At 37.9% G+C, this 24,363-nt stretch overlaps 1 protein-coding gene across 11 annotated transcripts in view; it reads left to right on the plus strand.

Annotated features, from left to right (window-relative positions):
* Positions 1-24,363, plus strand: part of LRCH1 (leucine rich repeats and calponin homology domain containing 1) — a 120,819-nt gene that overhangs the window by 34,984 nt on the left and 61,472 nt on the right. The window lies entirely within an intron of this gene.

Consider the following 24,363-nt stretch of genomic DNA (forward strand, 5'->3'; position numbering starts at 1 on the left):
TATACTTGAAGACTCATATTTTTGACTCATGCAGGGAAAAACTGCTCAGGTCATGTAGTTTGTACCACAGAAAGCAATTTATTGATTTATTTATGTGATCAGGGAACTGTATGCTTAGGACTGATATTGGGAATAGAACAGATAAGCTGGAGTGTCAGACCATTAAAAAATTTAAGAAACACCTACAAATATCTAAAAACTTTTCATAACTAATCATAAAAAGTTCTAATCCTCCTCTTCCCCCGACAGTTACTGGCACATCGTGGGCAGTGTGGGTTACAAGCAACACTTGCCCTTCCAGGGCTGTGAGTTCCCCTAATTGCCCAGACCTCTTCCTGGAGATACGGATGTTCCAGCTTTATACAAGGGCCACTCCCTACAATCTGCTAATCTGCAGGCCAGTGGTGAAGCGTGTGCCTTCTCGCCGCAAGTCACATAGCTTACCCCAGCCATGGATTCCCCGCAAACCACCACATCCTGAACCACCACTATGCTGGTTGGTGGGCAGCTGCCCCTGTCACCTGGTGGGGAGGCTGTTCCCAGGGCATGGAGGAGGTTGTGATGCCAGTGGGATGATTTCTTCATTTTCCGGTCAGGCTTTGGCAATTGACCTGTTGACATTGGGAGGTTCCTCTCCTCCATTATAAGTGAAGCATGAATGCTTGTCCTTGTTTTCAAGCTGATTCTTCCTTTGTTTCAAAAGTCTCTTTGTAATGCCTCAGTTACCATTCAGTCCTTTTCAGGGTTTTCTTTTGTAGTGTTACCATTTTGTTGACAAAAGATTCTCTAAGATAATTTTGGGTGTTCCAGTTGCACACTGTGCTTATGTTTCTAGTTTTCCAAGTGTTGTCATCCAGGCCGTTTGGTAAGGATGGGCCATATGGGTGCCCTCTCATTAATAGTAATCTTAGCACGATTTTGCCTGGGACCTTATCGCTCTTTACAACTACCTTAAAGGAGGATGAAGCAAAGAAGAGGTGGCTGGTCACTTCTTTCAAGTAACAAGTGACAGGAGAAGAGGAAATGGCTTCAAGCTGCACAATAGGAAGGTTTAGACTGAATGTTAGGAAAAAAATTCTTCACAGAGAGGGTGATTAGGCATTGGAACAGGCTGCCTAGGGAAGCGGTGGAATCACTGTCCCTCGAAGTGTTCAAAAACTCTGTAGATGAGGACCAAGTGGTGGTCTTGGAAGTCCTGAGGTAAAGGTTGGACATGATGATCTTAAAGGTCTTTTCCAACCTATCTGATTCTGTGATTCTTTTCTTGTTTAAACTTCTGTGCTTAAGTGTTTCTTTTGTTTTAAATATACTAAGGCCATGATGTATGAGTAGGTAGTGATAGAATGGGGTTTCTGCCATCTTCAGAAGAGAAGGCTAGGGTGGGGGATCTTATTGCTGTCCCCATCTCCTTAATGATGGGATACAAAGAGGCACTCAGAGGTGTACAGTCACACAAGAGGTGCGTGAACACAAGTTATAATGAGAAATTCCAGTGGTTGTGAGGCAATCAGTCATTGGAGCAGGTAGCCCAGAGGTGCTGTGGTACCTCCATCCTTGGACGTACTCAGGACGTGTTTGCTCAGGGCCATGTACAGTGTGATATAGTTGGCCTCACTTTAAGCTGGAGGTTGGACCAGGTGACTCCAGGTCCTTTCCAATCTAAATTAGTCACCGATTTTATGTAAAATGTAGATGTGATAGATATGAAATCTTGTCTTTGTTTAATATAATGCCACATTTGCAAGTGGGTTTGAAATGATTGTATTTCACCTAAACCTACGATCTATTTATTTCTATAAAACATTTTATTCATTTTGTCATTATATGTGATGTACTTCATTTTTACATCTCTTGGGCAACACCATGTGTTTTGTGAGTAAAAAGACAATTGACATCTGGTTTGGCATATTTTTTCTAGATTGATAGAGTTGCATACCAGGTAGACTTAGTTTTACTCTGTTAAGTGTTTACGTTTGTCAGTCTGCAATAAAGCAATTATATATAAAAATAAATATTATAGGTACTTGCTGGGCAACGTTTTACCTGAAAATTGATTTGGCAACAATTGAATTTAAATTATTTCAGACCTTGTCAGCAAGTGACCTTGCTGAAAACTGTTTTTGATTTTAATGCTTTAAATCATATTTTTACCAACATTTTGCTCTTGAAAAGCTTTACAAAAATTCATCAGCCTTCATAGGGCTATTGTGAAATTTACAGTTTGGTCACTTGTTCTGTAAAAATTGCTGCAGGGGGTTGATGGACTTGGCCTCAAATTACCAAGCAAGTGGTCTTCTGTCAAACCAATTTCTTCTATCAAGATCATGATCCCTCAGAAGAGCGTCATGTGACTAAATTATAATGGTTGAGCTAAAGGAGGAAGCAAATGACAATCATTACACTTGAGGTCTCTCATGTTTGCAGAATGGTGAATATATATACTAGTGCAGTTGCAGTGAAACACAGTCACTGAGAGTTGAATGTCAGCCATAATTACATCAATGCACCTTTCCTTCTTTGTAAGAACTCAGTTTTTTCATCTGTTAAATTCACTGTCAGCATTATGCTTGAAACCAGTGCTCCCTTAAGTATTAGATTCGGGATCATCATCTTCATAGGTGAAATTGCTGAATTAATTGAATAAAACGTGTTTTGCTTTATCGCATGTAATTTAAGGGGAATTTTGGAGAAAGCACCTCAACTGCTCAGTCAGACATTCGAAAATGTGTGTGTGTGTTTTTCTCAACTGCAGTCCTATGCTGGAGTCCCACAAAACTGGGAATTTTAGCACATGACTTCATATATTGCCAGATGTTTGAACAGAAGTCCTGTCAGAAAGCTGTCTTATTTAGCACTTTTTATTGCCCACCCTTTGTTATCTGGTGGAAAAAATAATTCTAATGGGGATCTGCCAGTTCTGTGAAGAAAGGCAGGTGGGTTACATTTCCTTCTTTCGGTATCATTCTAGTTTCCTCATAAATCCAGTACTGTGCAACTTAGTGACATTCTGAATGGAACACTGGATGATCATGATTATTTATTATTGGAAAGCATCATTCATGTAGGATTTAGTAAGGTCTACTAGAGAATTGTGCCTGTGAACCACTGCATGTTAGACATCTGCTGTGTGTAGTTGTCTGCCTCTAGATTTAAGAAAATTTCAGAGACAAGATGATTGTTCTTTGTGTAACACACGTTAGTTATGCATAGAATGTTAACAATTCTGTGTGTGGATGCAGCTTTTTTTCATACTGATGTGCCCCTAAAAAAATAGTGCTTACTATCTTATTAAATGAGCATGTTGCTGGAATATGAAGAAGCTCTTTTGAATCTATTTTTAGGAGAGTGCATATGTGTTCTGTTCAAACCAGAAGTCATCATTATGTTGACAAGAGTGGCTGCAACCATTTTCCATTAGAAGTTCTATTTCTTTTCATTTATCTGTCATCTTAAAATACCAAGCTGTCATGCATGCAAAACGTATTGTGTTTAAAGTCTTGAGTTATTATATGTCTCCTTTAACCTTAAAATACTTTTTTGACATTGAATTTTAAAGTGCTGTATACCAGGTTTGCTGTGTAGGAGGCATAGTGAAATGGCAAAAATATGATCTGTTCAATGAAATGGCAAGGAGTAGCTTTGCTTTCCATTGTTGTGCAGCAAGGAAACTGGTAAATCAATGAACTTTAGTCAGTAATCATAATGTACTACAGTCAGTTGGCAGTTTTAACAGAGACATTGCCCTGAATTTTTGCAGGCTTTAATTTCATGTGAGCCTTTTACATCCTGATGAAAGAGAAGAGCTTGTAGCAGAAGCCCAGTAGCCTGTCTCAGCCCCTAGTGTGTGCCTGGGGAAGAGTACCAATTAGTCTACCGTGTGTTCTCACCTCCCCCGAACACATGGCCAATTTAAAAGATTTTGCAATTGAGGGACTTCATGAGGCAGAAGTGTCGCCTTTGTTCTTAAGTCCTTGGTGGGTATTTCTTTCAGAAAGCTTGTATATATTGGTTCCAGTCCTGACTTTGACACTCATATCCTTTCCACCAGGTTAACTCCAGCCTGAAGAATTTTAAACAACTTAATCTTCTCTTTTATGGAAATCATTCCGAAGCTTTTTTTATTATTTTTTCTCTTTGACATATTTAGTTCTGGCCATATTCTTTTGGTAAAGTTGCTGCTAGAACCGCATGCAGTCTTTGTAATAGATTGCTCCATAGATTTACTGGCGGCATAGTTGTCTTTTCCTGCTTCTTTCTTTGCTTGCTTTTCCGAATGTTTCGATTACTTTTACAATTGGTATTAAGCACTGTGCTGCTCTTTCATAAATCTATTATAACTCGAAATCTCAATCCTCTGAAGCAACATACAATTCAGGAAAAGGGTGGAAAAACGTCATCCAACTTTTCTTACTGAATACCTCTTTCTAGGGTATGGAAAAGCATTAAGCACACTGCAAACAATTCAAATGTTTTAACAATACTTTCAGTTTTTCTAGGAACTTTATATTCTATTCTTATATCCTGCATTGTTGAATGAAGACTTTATATTCCCATGCCTTAAACCCCGTTATTTGATAAGTTAAACTCCTACCCTCATATGCCTTATTTTCATGCTTAATTCATCTTCCTGTGTAGCACTGGTTGCTCAGTGTCATTTGAAAATGTTTCACTTGGCCTTTGTCTTTCCAGCCATGAGAAGCGTAGTATTATCAACCGTGTAGTTGCAATGCTTATCAAGGTCATGATCTAGCCTATTTGATTTAAAGAATGCAAACAGTATTATTGACTTACCAAGAATATAGAGAGAGAGATATATATATTTACAGTTAAACAGCTGCTCTTATGTTCTCCCTTTCACCAGGGTAGAATTACTTTACAGCTTGCAAAATAAATGTTAAAAGCTGGACTCATTTAGAAAGATAAAAGCTTTTAAAATCTCTTTGATCTGACCCTGATAGCTTTATCGCACCTTCTCATTCAACTAATGCCCTTTTTTTTCCTCTTGTAGTTCTAGAGTGTCCTGGGTTCAGCTATAGCAGTCCTACTAAGAAGGAGAAAAATGACTGCTATAGCTGAACCCAGGACATAGAGGAATAAAGCCTAGTGATCTGCTCTTTTATTGACTTGCATGCATACACACACAAAATCCTCTTACCAATTGGAACAGTTTCCAATAGGGGAATGTTGAGGCAATCCGAACTTTTCACTCATTGGGAACTAAGTTCATGGTGGATAAACAAAGTCTTTTTAATATAGTGGTAAAAGACATTGCTGGAAATGATGTAGGTGGGAACTTTTCAATTGCAAGATTAGACTGTGCTGGAATGCTAAGAAAAAGCAATGCTATATGCAGCTTCTTCCTCTGATAATTTTTTAAAGGTATTTTATTTCTTAATTTGCATTCTTAAACATCTGCAGAACAATTTGTTTTAGGTTGATATTATTTTTAATTTCAGTACTGTAAGTAAAGTTTCAGTTTTACATAGACAATTCAGTAACTCAAAACATTCTTTTTGGGACTCACAGTTAAAGCAATTTAGGTGGTTGAGCACATTTGATACCAATATGGTTTGAATTCATTCTGCTGGATTCAGTTGTAGTAAGTAGTGTGTCTAAACAACTTCACACATACTGCCAGCAAAGGTAGGGATGCTGAATTGTTTTCTATAAATAGAATAAATAGTACAGTACAGTGTTTATGAAGTTCCTCGTTCAGTGCAGACTAAAAAGCAATATATTTTTTTTGTTATTTCTTTACCTCTACTGAATCTAAGCAGTGACAGGAGCTTCTATCTTCTTTACTTCTCTTGAGTTGTTGATTTGCTGTAAGTGTTTGCTTTGGATTATGTGCTTAAGCATTCAAAACAACAGCTGAGACAGTTCAATGGTCTGTGAATAAATGTATTTACAGTATTACTATTAATAGCACAGTTAACATTTTTTCCCTCATAAACTCACCACTTTGAATGGACTTGCACAATAAGTCCAGAAGTTTTAGAGTTGAAAACTGTCTATCACATAACAGTCTTGTTTTCATTCTTGTGTATCAGCTACTGATTGTGATCTAAAGTGAAGGCATTTAGAACTCCTTCTGAACTTCATACATTGTGTTCATATGGACAATCACTTTCATCTGCATATGATTTAGCTGTTCCTGGAACCAAAAAATAGCACATTTGTGAAGTTTTATGAAATTTTTTAATATTTTGGAAAACTTCCCTTGTCTTCAGACTTACAATAGTTTGCAGTGTTCTGTGAAAATATTAATGGACTATGTCGCTCTATTGAAAATATGTGGGTATTCACTGGTGAGTTAGAAACTGTCCTGGAGAGGAATCCGTCAATACAGTGCTGGTATGAAATAAAAAATGGAGTGCTGTAATCTGCAGATACTTATAAATCAAAATGCAGATTCTGCTTAGAGCAAGAGTGGAATGAAAGACCCTCGACCTCTTGCCCTGGCATATATGTCCCTGCATGGCAGGGAGATATCAGAGTTCCAGAGCAAATTACAAAGTAAGCATGAAAAGTAAATCCTGTGAGTCCTACACATTGGACTTGGAGAGGATACATTAATCTTTTACAAATCTTTTGGCTTTTCCAAACTACTTCAGTCATTTGTTTTTTTGTTTTGGGGTTTTTGGAGGTTTTTTTTTCGGGGGGGGATGTTTTGGTTTTTTTGGTTTGGGGTTTTTTTTGGTGTTTTTTTTTTTTTTTTTTTAGTTAATGCACATGTCATTACTCATAAGATGGATAATTCTCAGTAGAAAATAGGCTAAAAGGTACGGGAATTCAAAGTTAATTAATTCACTGTATTAATAACAGTTTGGGTGGCTGTAGGAAAATCTAGGGAACAAAAGTCTCTGGCTTGACATGTTTGGGAAGTCGCTATGGCAGGGGTAGTACTAGGGGTCACGTAACCTCGGTCAAGAGGGTGCAGGCGAGGAACATAACCAAAGCAAACTGGAGAGGATTTGTGTACAAATTTGGATGAGCAGATGCTGTGGACAGTGTAACTGATACTTAAGAAGAAATTATTTTAATTTTGAAAAGCAGTGTGAAGCCACGGCACTTTCTGTTTTGTGAAAAGTGTTACAGATTCTGAATTAGAATGTCTTTTACCTCATCCATGTCCTGCAAAGATGGTAACCACTGCCTAAACTTATCCATATCACACAAAAAGGATGATAATTTAGAGCCAAGTCTAAAATCAGGAGTATTTTTCCCCTTTTTTCACGAGCTTTATGATTGCATCTTTAATCTGAGTACTGTATGAATTACTTGTCAATCTGTGTGATCATTTTCATATTCATATTACCCAGATAGGTAACTTTTTAGTGGACTCCGCTGTAAAGCTCAGTGAACTGTAGAGTTAGGGAACTTTATAGTTTACTAAACTTAGGACACTGAAAAATTATGTCTATGATTTATAATTTATAATCAGTAAATGTTACTTGAGCACCATTTTCACAATTCAGTGCAACATTAGTCATGTTGCAAAGTCAATGTTAGAAACCCATGTGAAAGCAAAGGGTATAATTCCTGTTCAGCTGGATTTTCTTGGAAGTACTTAAGACTGGAAAGTTCCTAAAAACACCTGAAACGGTTATGTTAAAATCTAGAAGGAAATTTTGAAGGGATCTAACAAACTTCCACCAGCTGCCTTTGTAGTGCAGTCTTATGCATAGAAGCTGTAGGCATTTGACTTCATTTATCAATTACAAGGTTTTGATTATAATACTTTTTAAAATCAGTATATGACTTAAAATAGATGAAGGGCTTGTAGAAATCTTAAAAGGCACTTTACAGTACTGCTTCATTAGTTCAAGTGAACTTGGAGGCTTAGAAGAGACCTTAAGCCCTCCAAATCGGACTGTGAAAGCTGCTGAGGAACAGTGAATGAAAGCTACTGATTTGTTTGCTTTGTTGGCTGTCAAAGAAAGGCTCTAGTTCTTATTTGTTATACCTTCTAATGACTGGGAGAGAGGTTTCGCGTGTTTAGTTGTGGTTGCTCAGTGGCCAAGTTTCAATAAGCTGTACTGAAGATTATTATATGTTGGTGCAAAACAGTAAGGACCACAGAGCAGCTGGAAATGACATGAGTCTACCACATGCAAATAATTTGACAATCTGTATACAGAGAATGCAGAAACAATTTAAAAAATGTAGACTGCTCCTGCTGGCAATAAATTCCCTTGTCTACAACTAGGAGCAGCTTGAGGCAACTCAGTGATACGCTTTTTATCAGTTGTTTTATGTTCATATGCCAAAAGAAATGAAATGTATTTTAACAGAGACTTCAAGTAATGATTTCTGTGCTTAAGGAGTTTTTTTTTTCATGTGAACACTTATGTATAATATTATGTGTGAAATAATAATACTTACAATATTTTAGTCTAAAGAGTTAGTGACACTGGTGCTTTTGAGAGGGTTTTTCTCATGCATGTTTGTTTACAAGTGTAGCATATGCAAGGATTGACATTTCCTCCCTTCTATTTTCTTGCTCCAGTCAGTGAAAAACTGTTCATGTAACAGTCATGTAGTATCTGAGTTGGAATTTGCTTTCTTTTAAAGAATACAAAAACAGTTTGGGTGCATTTAGACTATGGTAATATCTACTGTAGAAAAAGTATACTAATTATAAAGGGATTAAAAACCCCACACCGTAGACCAACCTTCTTATAGCAATTTAAAATAATAAAGTCGTATTTGTAGAGGGAGATCTTTTTTTTTTTGGCCTTGTTGGACTTCATGAGGTTTGCACTGTCCCACTTCTCACACCTATCAAGATCCCTCTGGATATTCTTGAAATTGGGCTATAGTGTCTAGACTTGTAATTTACATTGCCTCCTTGCAGAGGCTTTTCTTGTTTCTCAGTAAAAAAAGAATAGTGGGATAATAAATGAACTTTCTCTGGCTGTTGAGGTTGTTTGCATGCATTCTATTGCATTGGGAATGACACAACATGAAATGAAAATGCTAGTGTGTACCTCAGAGTTGTTGACATTGACTGGGAGTTGCTGACAAATGACTGGTAACATTTCACATCAGAAGGCTGTCCCACAAGTGTAGTGTCCACATACTTTATTAGAGTAAGTTCAATCTGTCCATACTTGGTTCAAGAGTTTGTATGCTGTAAAAGACATTTGTTTAAATAAACCTCTTTTTAGAGGTTCATTAACTGCTAAAATAAACCCTAAAATAAGCCTAAACAACCTCATTTTTTTAGAGGTTTATTTAACCTCTAAGAAGAGCTTTGCTTGTGGAAAATATAAAGAACCGGGGTATCTTTTATGTTGATGCTTAACATATGGCTGATGTATTAAGGATGCTGGAGAGGGACTCTTCCTTAGGGACTGTAGTGGTAGGACAAGGGGTAATGGCTTCAAACTTAAACAGGGGAAGTTTAGATTAGATACAAGGAAGAAGTTCTTTACAGTGAGGGTGGCGAAGCACTGGAACAGGTTGCCCGGGGAGGTTGTGGATGCTCCATCCCTGGCGGTGTTCAAGGGCAGGTTGGACAGAGCCTTGGACCACGTGGTTTAGGGCAAGGTGTCCCTGCCCATGGCAGGGGGGTTGGAACTAGATGATCTTAAGGTCCTTTCCAACCCTTACTATTCTATGATTCTATTAGTGGGAGGGAAGGTTGTGGGCAAGATTCTCTTTACATGCTTCCAAAAGTAGACCTAGGCAAACTTGGTAACAAATGGCAATAAGCATATGTTTCTAAATAGTCCATTGATAAAGGTGGTCTGGTAATTGACTTAGTTTACTAAAGCATCATAGCTTTTTTTCTTTGGTATTACAGTAGAGAGTTATAATGCCAGATATACTTAAGCTTGTATAGCACTTTACTGTTATGAACCTGTAGCAGAAATTGCTGGTGCTTACAGTTTTCTTGTTAGCAAAAACTTGGTTTTTTTAGTGGTTGTTGTTGTTTTTCTAATTTCTTCTTTAATTTTAGGTAACATTTCTGAGACAGGAAACTTTGTTATAGAAACAAACTTTTCTAATGTCAGAGTGTTGGGTTTTTTTTTTTTTTTTTTTCAGCCAGTGTTGTGTTTCTTAATCACTTTTATTTCTTTGTGGTGAGAACACAGGCTTATGACAAATACAGGGTCTATTTAGGGTTGGAAACATTCATTGCTTTATGAAGAATGGTCCACGAGAAAGGCAGCTAAAGATTTAAAGAGTTAATAAGCAAAGTGTCTGCTGTAAGTTGAGTTCATCACTTGTAAAGGAAGAAACCCTGGATATGACACTTGGAAAGATGGTTCAAGCTGCCAGTATGACAAATCTTAAACATCTGATTTTGTCCTGAGGCTGTATCAGAAGATGTATTTCAATAGGGGCTAGAAATTCTTAATGATGTTACATGTGGCAGTGGTGTAACATAATCCTCCTACAGAGAGTTATGTCCCATTCATGGCCAAGGAAGATGACTTGAGACTGAAACAGGTGCAGAAAAGGTCTACTTGCATGATCAGGAAAACTGTAACAAGATGAAACTAGAAGAATATGGCTTGTTTATTAGTTTTGCAGAAAAATGTCTGGGAGAAGATACTGTTCTCATGAATATATCACAGGAAAAAAGATAGGGGGAGGATCTGTTAAAAGGACATTCTTTGTCCTTAGCCTTACATGTTGTGGATGGTTATATAGATAGCGGGCTGCTGTAGACAGATGATATAGCAAGTAGGCTGCAGAATAAGAAACAAGCCTCTTGCATGTAAGGCATCGGAGAGAGCTATAGGAGAATTCATTATCTACAAATGTTTCTGGCAAAAGACTTCAGATTATATAGCAGACCTTGATAGAATATATCTTAAGCTTATTGACATTTGGGCATTTTAAAATCTTGAGATGCTTGACTTAAAAGCATAAACTAACCTTTTAACAGAGTTTTACCAACCCTTTAACCTTTTCCATTTGTTAGAAGAGCATGGTATATAATAGATATTTCTGTTCTCAGTCAATGGTTAAAATTAGCTTTCTTTGAAATCAAATACTGTTGTATACAGAAAACAGATCAACTGATAATTTATAGTGCAACAGTTGTGTAGTATCTTACACTGTATATAACTTTGTGATAATGTGCTTTTCTGAATAACACTGTCAGGATATCTGCAGGTGTGCTGGCAGAGGGCTCAGCATGAGCCACATTAGAAGCTTTTTGTTAGAGTTGATTTTCTGCTATCTGTGTCAATCTTGAATAAACAAACTTCAGAGATGAGACTTTCATTAAGTAAGCATAGGAAGCATATGGGGTATGTGGTAATGCCATCTCTTCAGAGAAAGTGTTGCTTGTTGAAATGATTCATAATTTCTGGATGTTCAGAGCCTTTCTTTGTTGTTTTTCTTTTTTTCCCCAGAAGTAAAATGCATTTAGAATTGTATATTTGCTAGTGAATCTCTTAGAGTTCCTCCAAAAACAATGAATTTCCTATCCAAATTTTTGAAGAGGGAGAGAAAGAAGGGATGAGAGCTGAGGAGTATGTTCATCAGTCACAAAGAGTAGTCAGTTTTGGAAGAAGTCTGAATGAAAATTTTAGAGGTGGTTCTGAACTCTTGGATTTTTTTCTTCCTTTTCTGAATAAAAAGAGGCTGAATTGGAAGTGAGTTCGGTAACAATATAAGACTCTTGCTTTTCTTTTGCAGAAAAGAGATTGTAATCTGAGCAGAATGCTGTGCAATTTTTCTATTAAAACCACAGTTCTTTCAGGAGGTAGAACCTCTTTTCACTGGGCATGACTCGCTCAGCATTTGACACTCAAATGCTGAGTCATGACAATGCATTTGGTAAGAGTCAAAGTCCTGATAGGAGTATTTTTAATATTGCCTGAAAGGTGACAAAAGCGGCTCATCAATAGGTCACTTTACCTGTATAGTAATGAACTTGAGGAGGATACAGTTGAATAATATTTGTTGTTAAGTCAAAATGTTTAAGGGATTCAGTTAAAAGTCTCAGTAATTAAATCAGTGAATTTTGCAGTGCATTAATGACTTCAAAATTGAACAAACTTGAAGTTGATGACTTGGAGTTCACAATATGAGTGGAAGTTTAGCCAGTGAGTAACAGCAGTGGTAGCAGAAAATCAGCAGGTTCAGCACCCCCACTGGTGGAAAACTGTTGAAAATGAACAGTTCATCTTGTAGTAAAGTTTTTTTAAATGTATATGTTAGATAAACAAGGCAAGCCAAGAAGTACTTAATAAAATCTTTTGCACTTTCATCTCCCAGAGTTGAAGGTGTACTCCCCAAATCTCCATGTTCTAGTCCTGAAGCTTTTAGCTTGATTCCTCTTTTCACAAAACCTGACCTGGATCGCAGCAGTAGGTGTATCAAACTGTTATTTGTCACTGATTTGAGCAGGTTCACAGCTTGTATAGCAAAGACTTTTTTTCTTTTGATAGGGTAATTTAACACCAACTGTTTCATTTTAATATAACAAGACTGTGTGTGTATATATAGTACTGCAGTTACTGGACTTCTTAAATCTAATAGATCTGGCCTACACTTCCTTCTACCCAGCAGGCTAAGATAACTAAAGGAAAATAATGCTGTCCATCCGCTTTTCACAGACTCCTTATTGTCTACCTCTATGGGTCTCGTTTGGGCCTGAATAAACTTAGCCCTTGTAGCCTCTTCAGCATTAGACCTCAGGTAGGTAGTTCTTTGCATCTTGGTTTAATTATTGGTGGGAAGCAGATAATGAATTAACACTTTCCTATCCCTTTCCTGCTTTATTTGCAACCTGTTCTGTGTCTGTACGCACCCGTTGTTACCCCATTGAGAACACATTAACCATTAAGTAAAGAGGAAGATGCAAGATGCACATAAAAGCATAACAGAATTCCTTCAGAAAGAGAACTCAATCTAAAATGATTCTTACAGAATAATGTCACTGTAATACTTAGCATGTGGAAATCAGGCTTCCTGAAAGGCAGTTTGAAAAGTCAGTGATTAAGGAAATAGAAATGAATCTGCACTAGAAGCAGGAATTGTAGGCCAGGCTTGGTAGAATATATAGATGAGCATTAGTCACTTTGTGCATCTCAAGTGTCTGTGAAGTGTCCCTCCCGAAAAATAAAACAAAATGAAGGAAATTAGATCAGAAGAAAACGTTCTTTTGTCCCTTCAAAACAAGCGTTGCCATGCAGTTGTTACATATCAGTGGCATGGATGTTTACCTGTGGTTGCAGACTGACCCACAAGTGCCATCGATGCCTGCTGGCTTCTTCCCACCTGAGTCCCCCAGCAAGTATTATGGCAAATATTAAGTGGTTTCTGCCTGCCCAGTCACAGGGGCACTGTGGTTGTTTATAAGTGGAGGGTGTGGGGGTGTGTGTGTTATTTCCTGCCACAGCCTTTTTGCAGTGCATGTATTTGACATCTCTCATAAAGATGTCAGATTAAAATCCTGATGTAAACTGTGGCTTGTTGAAACAAGTAAAATTACACAAAAGTTGCATGTGTTATCCGTCAAACACAGAGTCTCCCTGACGGACAAGCAGCATACTGGCTGAGAAATCTGTTTTGGTTTTGTTTTCTCCAAAGAAGGCAAGGTTCTTTGATTCTGAAGGAAAGAAAATTAAAAGGTTGGGAAACATTGCCTTAAACTTAAGGGCGAGCTATGGGAACTGTTACATAGGATAGAGATCTAGATACAAAATTTTTAAGTCTATAGTTCTAGTGGCTCCAGCTAAGTGGTTTTCAGCTTGTTTGGGTCTTTTTAGGATAGAGACAGTATGTTCTGTGCTTACTTTGCTTTCACAAGGAAGCCTTTCTATTTTTGTTTGTCTGTTTGTTCTTTTTCTTTCTATATTTAGGAATAGCCATCCAATTTTTGGTTACTTATTACAATTTAATGTGTTTATTCCAGGTTTTTCTTTCTTGGTACCTCAGTCTCTAGTAATGTTTTCACAGATTCCTGTTTTGCTTAGATGTCTGAAGTATTTCTTTCAAATGTTGTACCTCCTGTGTAATAGCCATATAATTAGTTCATTGTTTAAGGATGTGCTCAGTGCTGTAAGTCAGCTTTGATGGTACAAAACAGATTCATGTTGATAAACTGTTACAATTATGTTGTGCTGACTTCAAGAACCATTGTGGGAGAAGTGCGTGAATAATGTAGATAAGGTAGATTAACCCTGGCATCTGTGGGAGATGGGCAGCCAGAACGGGAAGTGATTAGATGAGTAATACTTGGCTTTCCATGTCACTGTAAATTAGCATCAGGTAGCTTTTTCATATTTTTGCCCACGTCTTTGATATACCCAAAGATCAAATAACTTTTGTTCATTTTCCTGTTCATAGCAAATTTTCTTACAGAATGTGAGACAGTTCACGTATAAAAATGAATTAAAAATGAACAAATCTAGTATTTTAGTTTGTCAAGTGTGAAAAATAATCATCTCAAGAGTGCAGGCAAGTGGGCTGCTTCACAGAAACTGGTTTATGTGCTACTTCTACCAGATGGTAAATGTGAGGTAACTCCTTTTTGGGCAGGTCACTGAGGTAGATACTGCATCACATAAATAGTGTCCTCACTCCACAGTCTGAGGAAAAATAATAATGCTATTAAAATAGAAAACAAAGTGAAAACCAAACTTTGCCATTGCATTCAGCTTGTTCCTTCTAGTAGTGTTGTCTGTGGGCTGGAAAAGGTTTTAGACTGCTGTTTTGAGTGCATCATGTGGGATTCCCCTGTGCAAGTGGAAGATGTTGGTTTCCAAAGTAGACAGCTTTAAGAAAGGAGATCTCTGTGGCTGAAATGAGAGATTGTGATAGAGGAAACTTAAGTGTGTGAAGGGATCCACCACCGTCTTTGGGGTAGAATGTAATTCATGTTTTCGTTTCACATCTTTCCCTGTTCTCCAATAAATGGAAATAAGTTGCTTGACTGGAAATAAGGTTGTGGGCCTGTGTGTTTATATACACACATTTACAATTTACACCTTTTTAAACTTTTGTTTTGAATTTGGTGAAAGCTGTGGTCACTATTCTTCTTTTAGAAAAGGATTTCGTAATCCAAGTTTTAGTCCTCTGAGAAGTCTCTAATATACCTGGAAGGCCCCTTATAGCCCATATTCCATACAAACAATTAAAGTGTATCTGTGATGGCTGAAGCTAATCTTGAGGACTTTTCAGTATCAAAGTATACGTTGAGAGGTTTTTTCCCCACAAAGGAGCTAGGGAAGGTCCGGCTTTGATATGGGTGGATGTTTGCTCTCAAATTTTCTTTGATGTGCCAGTATGAACATTCAGGCACACAACTGAAATATAGCTTGATACAGTAAAGGTGTTCAGCTGGATAGTGTAAGATGAGAACACTTCAGTTCTGGTTTCTCCAGTGTTCTCCATCAACTTACTATAAAGGCTGAAAATAGTGAAGAACAGTTTTCAAAGTTTTTAGAGTTGGGTGAACATTTCTTCTTATTTCCGCTGTGTCTGAGAAAACACCTGAAATATGTAAGTCCTGCTGAGGATGAGTGGTACAATACTGGAGTGATACAATCCGTAGGTTGGTTGTTTATTAAGGAGTGAAAATTAATGACTTGTAACCTCCCTGTTGTGTGGAAGCTGTGGGAGAAGGAATGCTTCATGGCCCGTGAATTGGGTTTCATACCACATGTTATTAAAGGTCATTCTGTTGATGGAAGGTGTTTACTACCTGATATTTTTTTCCATCTCATGATACAAGTAACTGGGTTTATGTGGCAGGATTTTGGTAACAGGAGCTGAAGGGGTGGCTTCTGTGAGAAGACACCAGAAGCTGCCCCCATGTCAGACAGAGTCAATTCCAGCTGGCTCCAAGACAGACCCACTAGTGGCCAAAACCAGAGCCCATCAGCAATGGTGTGATAACATAGTTAAGAAAAAGTTAAAAAAGCTTTCTCACATGCAGCTGCATGAGAAAGGACTGCAAAAAATGTGAGGGAAACAGCTCTGCAGATGTCAGAGTCAGTGCAGGAGGGGAGGAGGTGCTCCAGGTGCTGGAGCAGAGATTTCCCTGTAGCCCATGGAGAAGACCATAGTGAAGCAGGTTGTTCTTCTGCAGCCTGTAGAAGACCCCACACTGTTGCAGATGGATATGCACTGGAGGAAGCTGCAGCCCATAGAGACCCCACACTACTGATCACATTCCTGGCAGGAACTGTGGTCTGTGGAGAGGAGCCCAGGCTGGAGCAGTTTTCTGGCAGCACCAGTGACGCTGTGGGGGACCCACACTGAAGCAATCTGTTCCCAAAGGACTGCACCTCATGGGAAGGACCCATGCTGGAGCAGTTCTGAAAGAACTGCAGCCCATGGGAAGGACCCATATAGGAGAAGTTCATGAAAGACTGTAACCCATGGGAGGGACCCATGCTGGAGCAGTGGAAGAGTGTGAGGAGGAAGGAGTGACAGAGATATAGAACACTTGTGGACTGAGAACAACTCCCATTCCCTGTGCCAGTAGGGGCGGTGGGGTTGGGGGAGGAAGTAGGACAGTCATGAGTGAAGGTGAGCCTGTGAAAAGGGGGATGGGGGGAAGGTGGGTTTAGTTTTGTTATTATTTCTCACTGTCCTACTCTGTTATTAATTGTCAATAAATTAATTTTTCCAAGTTGAATTAATTTTCCAAGTTCGCTGTGTTGCCTGTGACAGTAGTTGGTGAGGGAGCTCCTTGTCCTTACCTTCACCCATGAGCTTTTTCATTGTGTTAACTCCCTCTGTCTTGCTGAGGGGGGGATGATAGAGCCCATGGGTGGGCACCAAGATCAACCTGCCACAGTCCCAAATCTGCTCATACCTACACGGAGATCTGCAGGAAGAATCTTGTTGGTTTACAGTATGATTTTTAAGGAGTCTCATGCATTTCCACACCACGTTCATCTCCAGAATATAAACAGAGTCCCTTCAGGACCCATTTTTTGCTGCCAGTCTTAATGCCAAACTGTTGTTGCCCTAAAAAGGAAGAAATAAAAAATACAAGAGAAATTTAAATGCATTATGTTGCCACCTAAAGGCAGGTGCAGTAACGAGGCAGACTGCTGTATCAACCTTCTTTTTATTTTTCCAGGCTTGTATTATTGTTTTGACCATTTCCTGCAGAGAAATTTCCTTCGTCTCCTTGTAGTTGGGGTGTGCCACAGAGCTAATCATGAGAACGTGCTACCTGTTTGCTCCCGCCTTCACTCACCCTTATTTCACCAGTTCAGAGGAAGCAAAAGCCCCTGAAGTGACATTTGCTCAAAGTTTTGGTAGCTGGGGGAGCTAATTTATGCTCTTGCATTGCTTCAGGCTGGTTAGTGCACTACCTGAGAAGAAATGTAGAATGTGCATTTCTTATGCTTGTCTGTGCTTTACTGGGTGGTTAGAGGGCACTGTGGAAAAGTAAATAGTATATTCTGTAATGGAGTGATGGCTGGAATAAAGTAGATGAGGTTGTTGGAGTGGAATGAGCTCGCTTTTAATTCCACTTGTGTCTGAGATAGGCCAAATGTTGCTATTGCTGTACTACAGAGACTGCAAGAATACCTGAGATTCTTACATCATCTGAAGGAAGGTTAGAAAAAAATACTTCATAGTGACTATTTCAGAGTAGGTTGTTTTTTGTTTTTTTTTTTTTTTTTTTTTTTTTTTTTTTTTTTTTTTTTTTTTTTTAAGAGCTTGACCCCATTAGAAATCACTGTATATATTTGCTTCCTCCAGTTACGGCTGCAAATCAGTTGCCTCATTTGTCATATTTTGAAAACTGCGGGGGGCAGTAGTTTCGGAGGAGTGCTGGGGTGTGTGTTTGTAAAGTGTATCTTCCTATTTCAGTCCTTTTCCTACCTTAAAAGAAGGAAGCAGTTATAGAAACACCTTTACAGGGTGGTGGGCAAGTCTGTGAGATCAGGACCCCCTCTAGTGGTGACAGCTCTGCTCTATGAGATGCTGCCGTCAGCCTCTTGGTTTCCTTCTGTCCTGCTTTCTTTCCTTCCTCTAAACCCTACAGTTAGGTCCCCTCGATAACCGTGGTGAATATGTATAGTGATTATTACAGTTGTAACTTTGACGAGTAAGAAACTGTGTTTATTCTGACCATCAGCGACAGAGAAGGCAGTGTTGTGTTGTATATCGTTAGTGTTAGATCTTTCATTTGCCCACATATTATACTTCGATGTCTGTTGAGATGTTGAATAGGGAAGAATTGAACAACTCACCTAAGCAGTGGTAAAGGAGAAACTTTTACTGTGTTAAATCATAGCAATGATAAGAAATATTGATACAAAAATACATGTAAGATCACTTTGAAATTTGCTACATTTTGTCTGTGGCTTTGAGGTGGAGATTTTTAATGTTGATTCTTAAATTAACAATGGAAGCAGATGGAAAAGGAAAATATGCTGACAGCGCTCCAAAAAGTAGTGCTTAGCAAGTGTGTGAAACAGCAGTTTCTTCAGAATCTGTTCAAAATATTGTTCTTGGAACATCTGTACATTTTTATGTCCAGCTGCCTGGAATAGATGCACTTTCTACATGTTTTGAGTCAACAGTCATACATCTAGACTCAATAGTATTGATCAATGTCTAAACATTATTATTACATGGTATTGCAGTACTGACAACTTTCTCAGGAATCAGCATCGGAGCTACTTTTTTCTCATCTGTTAAAAGTGGCAGTTTCAGAATGAAAACCCTTGAGTCCATGCATTACTGTGTTATATTTTGTTATATTTTTTTCTTACATGGAAGCAGAATTGGTTTTACTTTCTTGGGCATTGTTTGTCTTCTCTTACATGTTCTTCTGTCTGCTAAATAACTTAAATAGAAATGTCTCTTAGTGAAGAAATGCCATGCATTCTTTGTGGTGTAGCTGCCATGTGAAAAACAGAATGCATTTGATGCCAGAGTCAGTGGAGGTCTCTGCTGCCTCTTTTTGGTTCATGTAGCATCACTGTTGGTAGAAGTTGCTGACTGCAGTAAAAGCTGTACAGTAAAAATACATCCAGTACATTATTCATTGATACTGGCAGGTAAAGAGGGCAAGTAGCTGAGAATGAGGTATGCTGCTATGCAAGATAATGACAAGTTGTAGGGCATATCTTAAAAGTATATAGCACTTTCTAATTGCATTACAGTGTCTTCATGACTAATATATAACATTTGTCTACAGAATGATGCATTTTCCTACCATTTAGGGCGAGAAAAACGAGTAAAGGCTAGAATGAAGTTATTTCTTCCTAGGGAGCATTGACTATTTAATTATGATAAGTGCAGTGACATTGATAATAGATTACTTGCCTCCTTTGCCAAGGCAAGTATGGGTACCATACAGTGTTGCCAAGGGTCTGAGGTGGGCTTAAGTAGATACTTCAAAGCTTGTCTGAGATATAGTGCCATCAATCTGTGGCTTCAATGAAGATATACCTAGCTAATATAGAAATAGAGGCTTCCTAAAAGCTTGATAAAAATATGGGTAGCTTACAGTATAAAGGCAAAGCTCCATACAGTTGTATCATTCATATATAGACATCTTTATGTATTTCCTCGCATTCTCCCATGAAATTAGGGCTGAACTTTCAAGTTTTTAGGCTCTTACAGTGAATTGTTTCAATCCTTTGTCAAATACAATTCAGATATCTCATTTGAATACCTTGAATGGTATGTTAGTACAAATGCAAATAGCTTCTTCAAAATAATTCCTGTCTTTTATTCAGTAAGTGCTGAAGATGACAAAAATAGGAACTTGGTGGGCTGGAGTTAAGGTTGTTTGGGTGGCTTTTTTACCATGCAATTTCTTGCTTTCAGAACTCCAAATCAAATACAGATATTTGCCTTATATATGTATATACATATGCACACACACACATATGTGTACAGAATTTCCTGCTCAATGGTGGACAAGTTCTTACTTGCATAATTTCAACTTTTGTATATTTAGGTTTGTGCTTATATATTTATAACTATAAATGTATACTGAATTTTTCTCTAACCTGAAAATTGTAAATCACTGCTTTTTAATAAACTGCTTTAATTAGAATTCTTGGGTGAAATTTGTGATGTAATAGTGCATATGCATATTTATTTAATGAATATTCTGACTTAAAGGCTTAAATTATTTAGCTCTTCCATGAAAGTCTGAAATTTTTATTTAATAATATATTAATAACTGATATTTAATGTATTAATAACTGGAAGGAAGAAAAATTGGAGCACCTTGGTAGCTACTGAAAGAAGCATAATTATATGACTTCTAGTAGTATTCTGGTTATTTTGGCAATGCTATTTTGGGTTCTGCAGTAGCAGTGGTTTATACTTAAACATGTATGTATAGTGGCAGTTGGTAATCTGCCTATAAAGGATGAGGTCAGAAAAGTCCCATCACCAGTGGTAGACACATTCAGAGCTATGGGAATTGAAAACTTTTGCCCTGAGGAGGTCAGTGTGTGATGGCACCGTGGACCCTGACCGTGTAGTGTGTCAGTCACTTAAACAAGGCTTGAAGTCTTCTGTTAAATGCTTATTTACCAGTCTGAACTTTTTGCTTTTTATTGTTCCCTCCCAGCTAAGGAAGTGCTTGTTTTGTGTAGTTCCTGTCTAGCTTCCAACATAGTAACATTTCTCATACAAAAGCCATGTCATTACACCAGAATTGTGCTGACACTTTTAAAGATCAAGATTCTATCTAATATTTTTCTAAGCTGGCTTGCTTATTTTTTTTGTGTTCTGTTACTTTATTTTGGAGTTTTAACAAACTTGTTCTTGGCAGAAAAAGATGAAGCAAAGCCAGATGTAGTTTGAAAATGCCTTGATGTCACACATAATGAATGAATAGTATATTTCAAACAAAAAGCTCACTCCAGTGCATGCGCCCTTTGTTAATTTTTGCATTACCTATTTCATAATGGAAATTACAGGAAATAGTCACCTTAGGTGAAAAGCACCTATATTGTCTTGACAACCATGAAATTTATTTCTGCTATCATAGATTCATTAATTCATTAGATCTTGTTTGTGTTAGGTAGTATGAGCAAATTAATTAAAATTCTTTAAAACACCAGCAAATTGCATCCTTCTGTTCATTTCAATTTCTGTAACAGTAACTTCATTATTATGAATAACCCTGAAGCATTATTCTTCAAATTAATGAAGCAAGGGGATGTGTAGCTTAGTTATTTGGGCAGCATAGAGTGAAAAAAATTGCAGTAAGTGAAGGTTTGTCAACAAATTTCTAGATTTTAAAAATACTTTCAGAAGTGGTTTAAAATTTTAGTCTCTGTATTTTTTTCCCTAAGTAATGAGCCCAAGAAAGCCTTTGCAATCTTTTTTTTCCAGAAAATCTATGAATTGTGACAGAAACAAGGTACATGCCTACTGTTTTTCTCAGTCTGTTCAAAAGATTCTGCAGTTTCATTAACAGTTAACCCTTATATTTTATTCTAGAACTTAAAAAGCAGAGTAAACTAGAAAGATAGGCAGACTAGTTGTAAGATGCAGTAAGTTGAGGCAAAAATACCTTCATAAAGATATTTTTCAGGAGTTTCTGTACATGTTTGTATATGCTTTTAAGATACATTATAAAATCGTTATGCAGATTGTTTTCCTTTTCATTTCTAAAGAAGTGCTTTTCTGTATGGAACTTTCAGAGACATCTGAAAGCTGCTATGCTTTCTTCACAGCTGTATCATGTTCAGAGGCTCCCATTCATTCTAGGATTGAATAAACCCAATCTCTTTTCTTCTTCCCATTTGATCAGGAAAGTCTGGGGTTTTTTCGGGGGGTGGGGGGGTGGGAAATCACTGTAACTAGTTAAAAACTGTGATGAGCATTCTATATGTATTCCAGTACTCTGTTTCTTGAAGGCAGTCAGATTTGCTATTAATGATACCTCTTATCAGTAAACTGTAGTAGCAAACTTCCCCTTTTTCTACTAAGCATAGTTTTTATTCCTCTGCCTTATGCTGTGAATAGACGGTGGAGTTTTTTAATCATTATTATTTAGGAAGAAACAGTAGATGCCAGTGTTGAAATGATCTTAAACTAGACAATAACAAATAATTGACTTCCGTTGTTGTGTGTGTAGTGTGTCCTATAACACATGGTCCTGAGGAGGACAGGAAGGAATTTGTCTGTTATGATCTGCAGGTTTTTTTTGTCCTTCATCAGATTAACAGAATTAAAGCCCTTTAGAACAAAGGATAGTTAATAAATAAATAAATAAATTAGAAAAGCATTTTACTGTCACATTAATGTCTCTTATAGGAGCAGGGTCAATCTAGTTGTTGTTCCACTTCTTTAAGGTACTAGCATTTTCAAGGGTAAGTCAAATGTGCCAACAATTCCTTTTATTCAGTAAGAAGGTAAATGAGAACAGGCATGAAGATGGAGTCAAGGTTGCCCAGAGAGGTGGTAGATGTGCCCATCCCTGGAGACATTCAGGGCCAGGCTGGATGTGTTTCTGGGTTACCTGATCTAGTTGAAGATGTCCCTAGTCAATGCAGGGTGAGTGGACAAGATGACCTTTGAAAGGTCCCTTCCAACCAAAACCGTTATATGATTCTAAGGTGGCAGGCTGCAGTTTTAATAGCTGGAGAAGAAGTAACATTTTTGTGTTCCCAGTTTTTGATCTATGTATCACTTGAGAAGGATCAGAAGGGTGAGGTGTCACTCTCCCTGTACCATCCAGCACCATGCAGGTTGTCATCAGCATAGGCCTAAAGTTCAGTTCACTCTTCTGGGTCTTGCTGCTCCTTCCCCTTTAAAGGAGGAAGAAAGAGCAGTATGAATGTGGCAGTGTCACTGCAGAAAAGTGTGGTTTAAAAAAAGGGAAGGTTTTCTTTGCAAGTGAGTTGTAAAATATGAAGATCCCCTGCATGGTTCAAAAGGTTATGGTATGGCAGTCCTCTGTTAATATCTGATAATAAACACAGCTTGGAAGGCAGCAGGAGAGGGAACCAGTGGTAGTTGTTTTGGAATGCCATGCTGGTAAACAAGTGCTCTCATAATAAACAGAAAACAGTAGAGGATTAAAGCACTAAAACAGAAGGACATTGAAAAGCTTTCCCCTCCTTCAAACAGTAGTAACGTTGACTCAAATAGGGAATGCTGTAGTTTGATAGCAGAAGTGAAGGAAAGGAGAAGCTGAGTTAATGCTGCATCTATCTGCCATCAAAGCCTGGTAAAATAAAGGACAGCAGTGCAAGCATTGCTGTTGTATAGTAAATCAGAAATGAATAATTTTGGTTGAGGTGCTCCATTAAACCAACACTGCCGTTTGGGTCAGCAGGGCTGTTGTCAGTTACTGCGCTCATAGGCCATTGCTGTTGTCTTGGCAGAGGATGCAATAATGAAACCAACTTCTTGTTAAAAGCAACATGGCGAAGTGGAAGCTGGCAAGGGGAATAGAGTGCACTGAATTTCAGGTTGCATTGCAGGAGACAGGAACAAAAATAAAAATGATAAAACCTTCCTATTGACGATAGTCATGCTCTCAAGCTGTGCCTCTGCACAGCAGATAAGTCTGGAACTGCGAAAGAAGTTAAAAAGATCTTCAGGCTTCTGTCTGTTTGTTCATAAAAGCAAAAAATTGCTTTATGTCCCTAACGAGTGGAGGCAGATCATTGGTGCTCTGGTAATATATCTGCTATATTTTGGATGCTTCTCCCTTTACGTAGTTTAAGAAAGTAAGCTTCAAAATAGGCTTCGAAGGATCAGGGAAGAGGCTTAAAAGAGCAGTAGTAAAGAAGTGGGGAGACAATTAAGTTCCATTTTTTAACTTGTATCCTTCCTTCAGATAATCGCGTTTTGCCTAAGTACATTCCTGTTCCTTCCACTTACAACAGGTGACCGTTTTTCAGGTCAGGTGGTATGGGTAGGTGGCATTTGTGTGGTTTGTGATAAGAGGCGTTTGTTCTGCAACACTGTTTCAACGTTTGTTTGAACTCAGTTAATTCATTTGAATGCTGACATGCATTATTATTTTTATGACTTGAGCTCACGTAAGTATTATGATACCACATTTTTCATACTGTGGTAGCTAGGGAGCAAAGCTCACTAATATTACTTCCTACTGATTTTCCTGATGTCTGTGTGCTTAAAATGAGAAAGAATGAATAACTGGTCAAAACCTTTCATTCTGTGGGTACAAGCCTTCACTTGGAGGACTAGAATTCCATCATTGTCTTGTATGTACTTATATCAGATCCATTGCTGAAGGTCTTCATAATTTTTTACAGGTAACATTCTTTTATAGTTGATTGACATCTAGGAAATACAGGTCAGTTTGAAGAGTTACCCGAAGAACTTTATTTATTTATTTAAAGAAATTAAAGATATAATCCTTGTTGTTTGCTTTCTCTTATCACTGTCATTATTTGCAGATGTCTAGCTCTATAT

This window comes from Strigops habroptila, chromosome 2 (assembly GCF_004027225.2).
Source record: "Strigops habroptila isolate Jane chromosome 2, bStrHab1.2.pri, whole genome shotgun sequence".
Classification (NCBI taxonomy): domain Eukaryota; kingdom Metazoa; phylum Chordata; class Aves; order Psittaciformes; family Psittacidae; genus Strigops; species Strigops habroptila.